Source organism: Macaca nemestrina, chromosome 1 (genome assembly GCF_043159975.1).
Source record: "Macaca nemestrina isolate mMacNem1 chromosome 1, mMacNem.hap1, whole genome shotgun sequence".
NCBI classification, from domain to species: Eukaryota; Metazoa; Chordata; class Mammalia; order Primates; family Cercopithecidae; genus Macaca; species Macaca nemestrina.
In genome coordinates, this window is record NC_092125.1 from 126258960 (window position 1) to 126264959 (window position 6000).

Genomic DNA, 6000 nt, shown 5'->3' on the forward strand with positions numbered 1-6000 from the left:
AAGAATCTTGGAGAGTTACTGAGTTGCTTTTCCTTTGCCAAAGAGAAAGGGAGGCGGGTAAGGCATTCAAAGTGACACAGTCCAAAATACTTAATGAAATGTGGAATTGCTAATTCCCTCACTAGAGATCCTCCTCAAGGTACAAACAAAACAGAAAAGCCTCGCCTGAAAAAAAAAATTTTTTGTAAAACTTTCCAACAAGCTTAACTATTAAGCGTATCTGAATAAATGACTTTAATGGAAGATCTTTCTGGGTTTTTTTTCTTTTCACTTCTGTAAGATAAAACAACTTTTAGTATTTTCAGTCATAAAACAGGGCCTTATTTCTAGAGCAAATCTACTGCCAGATTCACCATATGTTTAGTGGAGTTCTGAATCTTACTCAGAATTTTCCATTCCAAAGATTGACAATTTCTTATGAGGAGTGGCTCCATTATTCCCTGTATAAAAAGAAGAGGGGAGAGAGGAGGACCCTCTACTCACTGGAAATCTGTACCTGATGCAACTATAGGAGCTCAACCTGCGACTTTTCCAAGTAAAGTTGCTTTAAAATCCCCGCTAGGAATTTTCTTCCCTTGCCCTGTAAGATGACAGCCTACTCTTAAGTGGATTCCTGAAGGAAAAAAAAAAAAAAAAGTCCCCGGGTGAGGGTACTAAAATTAACAGCAGAGGGCGCAGTTTCTTTTTATATCTAAGTTTTTCCTTGTATGAATCACTTAATTGGTTATTTTAGGCCCAATAATATTCGGTATTATTTGTATTATATATAGATATCCACAGATCCATACAGGAGAGCAATTCAATGTCCCTAGCCGAATCCATCAACCGATTAATATGATGCCAGTAAAGAATATGAGAGAATATTCCAAACAGCATTCCTACACCAAGTCTCCCTCTTTCAATTTCCCTTTCTCCCCAGCTGCACAACATGGGATAGTAATGCTTTAATCTCGCACCAATAAAGGAGATTGAAAGAAGGGACTTCAAAAGCCCTCGGTGTGGCCACCAGATCCCCAAGGCCGGCAATAGGGCAAGTGTTTTTTTTGTTGTTGTTTGTTTGTTTTTGTTTTTTTTTCTTTTTGTTTTGCTTTTCCCCAAACAAATATAATTGGCGAAAGAAAGAAAAAATAACGACAATCCTCCTGAGCGATGTGTGTGGCCAGGTGTGCGTGAGAGAGAGCGAGCGCCGGGCGCCTGTCAGTCCGCGGAAGGAGGCTCAGACCCCGCGCCTGGGCTCGGGACATAACAGGCGGACGCATCACCCGCCCGGGGCGCACCCCGGGGAAGACTTGTGTGTGGGTGTGAGCGTGTGCCAGTGTGTGTGCGCGCAGGGCTCCGCGCGCTGCCTCCTCGGGGCGCTTTACAAAGTTCCTCGCCCACCCGGAGCCTTCCCTCCCGCCTGTGGATCGCAGCGGGTGGGGGGGGGGGGGCGGAGGGGGATGGGGAAACCCGGGGGAGAGGGGCATGGGCGAGAGGCGCGGGTCGCAGTAGGAGAGGCGAGCTGCGGGCACTTACCGTGTGGCTCGTTTGCCCTTGCGCCGGGCGGGAGCCGAGCCGACGGCGCGGGGCGGCGGCCCTGCCCTGCCCAGCCAGCCTGGTCCGCCTCGGGCGGCGGCCGCAGCAGCGGAGCCCGCGGGCGGCGCACGGGCGGGCGGCGGCAGCTCCCGCGGAGCCTCCTCCCGGGGAGGGAGCGGGCGGAGCGGGAGGGGTGGGCGTAAGGACCCGAGCCGCCGCCACCGCCGCAGCCCGGGGATCCCGATCGCGCCCGGCCGCCGGCGGGAGAGGACCCCGAGAACCGAGAACCCAGCGCCGGCCCGCCACTCCCCGCCGCTTAATTACCTTCGCCTCCACCCCCGGGGGGAGCCTCCTGCACGTCGCCCCCTCTTGGAGCCGGCACCCAGAGGGGGAATTCCTTCCCGTTGACGTCCTCTTCCGAAATGCAAAAGATCAGTGACTTTGACAGGTAGATGAGGGGGAGGGAGTAAGGGTGGGCGGAGAGGAAGAGAGGATGAGAAAGGTGCCTCTCCCTCCAAAAATATAGTGATATTAATAATGAGATTGCAGCCTTCGGAGGTCGTGCCAGCCCAGTCCGCTGCTCGCCGGCTCTCCTCCGCGCCTCCTCGCGCCGCTGCTTCTGACACTTCTCGCCTTAAACTTTTACTGAGGGATATTTTTTCTTTTTTCTATTTCTATTTCTTTTTTTTTCTTTCTTTCTTTTTTTTTTTTCAAGCCGCAGGACGATTTTCTGGTTCCCGGGGATCAGAACCAGCGGCCAGGCGGTTCTATGCCGCTTGGCACCGCTTTCATTTTATTTCAGATGAAGACGTTGAGCTTAGTCAGAAGGGGCATAAATCAGGACAATTAGCATTGGCGCCAAGAAGATCCTCTAGTACCAATTTCGCCCGGGCTTCCTTCGCGCATTCCTCCACTCAAGTCAGAAATGTCACTGCACATAGCGCTGATGGCTGCGAGACGCGACGCACCCAAAGTCCGTTTGATGAAATATACATGGCCCACGACGCTTCTGGATTGCGGCTCCCGGGCTCCCCGCCCCCGCCCGCGGCGCCCGGCCGGGACCCTGCTCCGAGCGGGCAGCGAGCTCCCGGCAAACTTAGGGGCCAGTGCCAATTAAAGAGTGAGCGCTAGAGCCGGAAAGGGGAGCGGCAAAGAAGCAAGCCCGGGGAAGCCGCAGCCCTTGGAGGGGTGGCATGTACGTTTCACTTAAAAAGCAGATCTTCTTCTGCAACTGCCAGCAAGTGGAAGGATAGCAAACCTTATACTACCTCGAGACCTGTGCGCTCCGAGCGGTCCTAACTCCGTCCCGCTCGCTGTTGTTGCTGTTGTTGCTGCTGCTCCGGCCGCCCCTGCTGCCGCTCCGCGACCTCTGGGCGCTGAGGCAACAGGGCCCCCCTCCCCCTGCTTCCCATCCCCCCGGCTCCTCCACTGAAGCGCCGTTACCAGTAACTCCTCGTGTACCTCCTACTTCTGCTGCCGTCCATCCCAACCCTCTCTCTTCTGTCCCCTCCCCAAACCGTTCCCAAACACACCCTTCGCCGCTAGAAGTGATCACAATGGTGTTTTTCAACCAGCACTTCCTTTGCCCAGAGGCCCCTACAGCCCTAGACTGGAGCCTCCTCCTTTAGAAATTCATTCCCCTTTAGAAAGTTGAAGTTCAAGGGAGAGCTGTGCATTTCAGGCTTCCTTGCCTTTTCTCAGAGAAAGACAAATGCTCCGATGCTCTAGGCTTCATTCCCCACCAAGGTGGGCTCAGACTCACCTGGGATCACTCTTAGCTACACATTAACGTCAAACAGAAACGAATCCGAACTTAGATAAGATAGGGAGACTTTCATTAGAAAGACTGACTATTGCAACAGGGAAAACGCTCTGATCTCAGAAATCTGCAAGCCTCTCAAAACCAAACAGAAATCGGCTTTTTTTTCCCCCCCTGTATATATAAAGGGAGCAAGCAACAGGGAAAGCCAAGTAGATGGGAGAAAAACTCGCTTCAAGACCCTCATGGTTGAACAAGAAATGTGTCTCTGTGGTCCAAGAATTTGGAAGATAAGCTAACAACGGTGAATGTTTCACATTTTAGTTCTTGCTCAGATTTGGGGGGCAAGCTAAAGTCCAGGGACCTGCTGGAGAGAAGCCTGACTCATGTTTGGTCAAGGCAAAGCTGGGGCGGGAAGAAATGGGCAATTGGGAACACTTAGTCACTGTGTGTCCCACAATTAAGGTAGGAGGCTGAGTAATTGGGTCATTTTTCTGTGATGACTGAGTGTGGTGTGGTAAAAGGATGCATGGGGGAAAAGTTTATTGAGTTGGGCCTATAACCAGGCCCTCCTTGGCCCTGGGCAGCCAGAAAGTGGGCAGGGATTTCAGGCACCCCTGGCCTTCCCTTTAACACCTAAGAGGCCACAGTGAGTCCGCCCTCTGAATCTCTGAGTGCAGGAATCTGGGGTTTATGTGCTTTCCTCTTTCCCACCTTTGTCCTGTAGTGCTGACATTGCAAAAAGGAGTTACCTGTAGGTCTGAAACTCCTAGCAGGGGTTCTTAGACAGTGGTCAAGTCTGGCTCTTCCCCGTGTCTCCGGCCATGCTTTCCAGGTTTAAAATACACTGACTATACGGAGATGTTACTCACCACCTAATCCTCCTTCACAGGCCCTTACAGCCCAGTTCTTTCTATGGGAGCCTTTGGCAATAGGATATAAGAAACAATACCAAGAGTGGCCTTCTTATTTCTCGTTGGCCCCTTGGCCTGGATCCTGAAATACAGACAGTTCTCAGCCTTTCCCCTCTCTCTTGCCCTTTTCTCTGAAGGCAAGAAAGCCTTTCTGAACTCTCATCCTCCACTTTACCTGGTCATTTAAGGCCATTCTGTAGTAAAAAGAAAAGAAATCTATGCAGAGATTAGGACATTCTCTTCTGGAATACACTAAGATCTTTGTGATTTTGGCTCCCAACCTGGAAAAATACTTGTTTTCATCTGTCAAAATATTGGAACTAACCTCCCTTCCTCTCTTCCTGTATCATCCATCATTCCCAGGATTCCTTTGACTATGAGGCCGACAGCAATCCCAAATAAGTGTGATATGTAAATGAGAACCTTTCCAATTAGGTAACACCTCCCACTACAGGAGTGGGAGAGTCTTTCAGAGGTGAGTTTTTCTGTGGAACATGTGCTCTGACCTTTGCAGAAGCTCAGTGAATCACCAACTAAACATGTGGATCTAAACTCAAGGAAGTAAATCAGAATCATCAGAGACTTTTCAACATTAAAACCTCCTCCCTTCCAGATCTTGTTCTCTCCTCCAGCAGCAATCAGGTGAGAAGGACATTTTTTCCAAAAAAGCACTTTAAGTAGATCTGATATACTTCCCCAAACTGACATGTGTATATTAAACCACTTTTCCTCAATATACCTTTGCATATTTGTTTATATAATATACACTGATCAGAAATTGACTTTAGAGATTTCATTGGCACCAACGGAAATTATTTAAGGCATACCGACTTTTCCTTATCATTCTTTGCTTTCTCTTGCCATATATATATTTAACTTTCTTTGGAAAAACTATTTTTCTGTTTTTATTTAACCTTTCAACTCTACTTTTTTTTTTTTCTTTTTCCTTTTGGAGAAGAATGGTTTGGTCTTTCAGTTCCCTGGCTTTAGATCTTTGGCTGGTTTCTACACATTCCTCATTCTTCTTCAACTTAGATATCCATTTATTTGTAATCTTGTTAGGTCTCTAATTGTTGCTCATTTTTCTAGGTTCTTAGCTGCCTAAAAATCTTCTCTTTAGAGATTTGGCAGGGTTGTTTCAATACCTGTAACTTCATTATGCCAAAGTGGTAGTGATGGCATATTTGCAATATATCTGGTCCAAAAAGACATGTGTCCTTTTTTATAAATACTCTAAAATGCTTGACATAATGTAGGTATAAGATAAATGTCCAGTGCGGGTGTGAATAGCTTTAGCTTATTCTCACGATTCATGGCCTCCTTGGTAACAGGAGTTAACTCTTACTATATTAAATTAATATGTAGATGTCTAAAATATCCAAATCATGGGCACGTTAGACACTCTGGGGTGCTGTAACAAAGACCATAGATTGAGTGGTTTTAAAACAATAGAAATTTATTTCTCACAGCTCTAGAGACTGGAAATCTGAGATCATAGAGCCAACATGGTCAGGTTCTGATAAGAGCCCCCTACTGGGTTGCAGACAATAGACTAACTCCTTGTATTCTCACATGGTGGAAGGAGGGCTAAGGAGCTCTCTGGGGTCCCTTTTATCAGGGCACTAATCCTACTCATGAGGGCTGCATCTTCTTCATGACTTAGTTATCTCTCAATGACCCTACCCCCTAAAACCATCACATCAGGAGTTAGGATTTCAACTTATGAATTTGGTAGGTATGGAACAAAACATTTATTTCGTAACAAAGACCAAGTTCTATTTGACCAATTATATACTATGTGGTAGATGTTTA

General features: G+C 48.0%; 1 protein-coding gene across 19 annotated transcripts in view; it reads right to left on the reverse strand.

The window, feature by feature from the left end:
• Positions 1 to 2899, reverse strand: part of LOC105489205 (netrin G1) — a 362022-nt gene extending 359123 nt beyond the window's left edge. For 3 of the 19 annotated variants that reach the window (XM_011753895.3, XM_011753882.3, XM_011753888.3), the window contains exon 1: positions 2784 to 2899. The gene's annotated coding sequence lies outside the window, so the exon portion shown is untranslated. Of the gene's footprint in view, positions 1 to 483; positions 552 to 1515; positions 1646 to 1839; positions 2161 to 2783 lie in introns of those variants that run through there. The other 16 variants (XM_071070560.1, XM_011753883.2, XM_071070490.1 and 13 more) reach the window with 13 other exon arrangements.
• Between the last annotated feature and the right edge of the window lie 3101 nt (positions 2900 to 6000).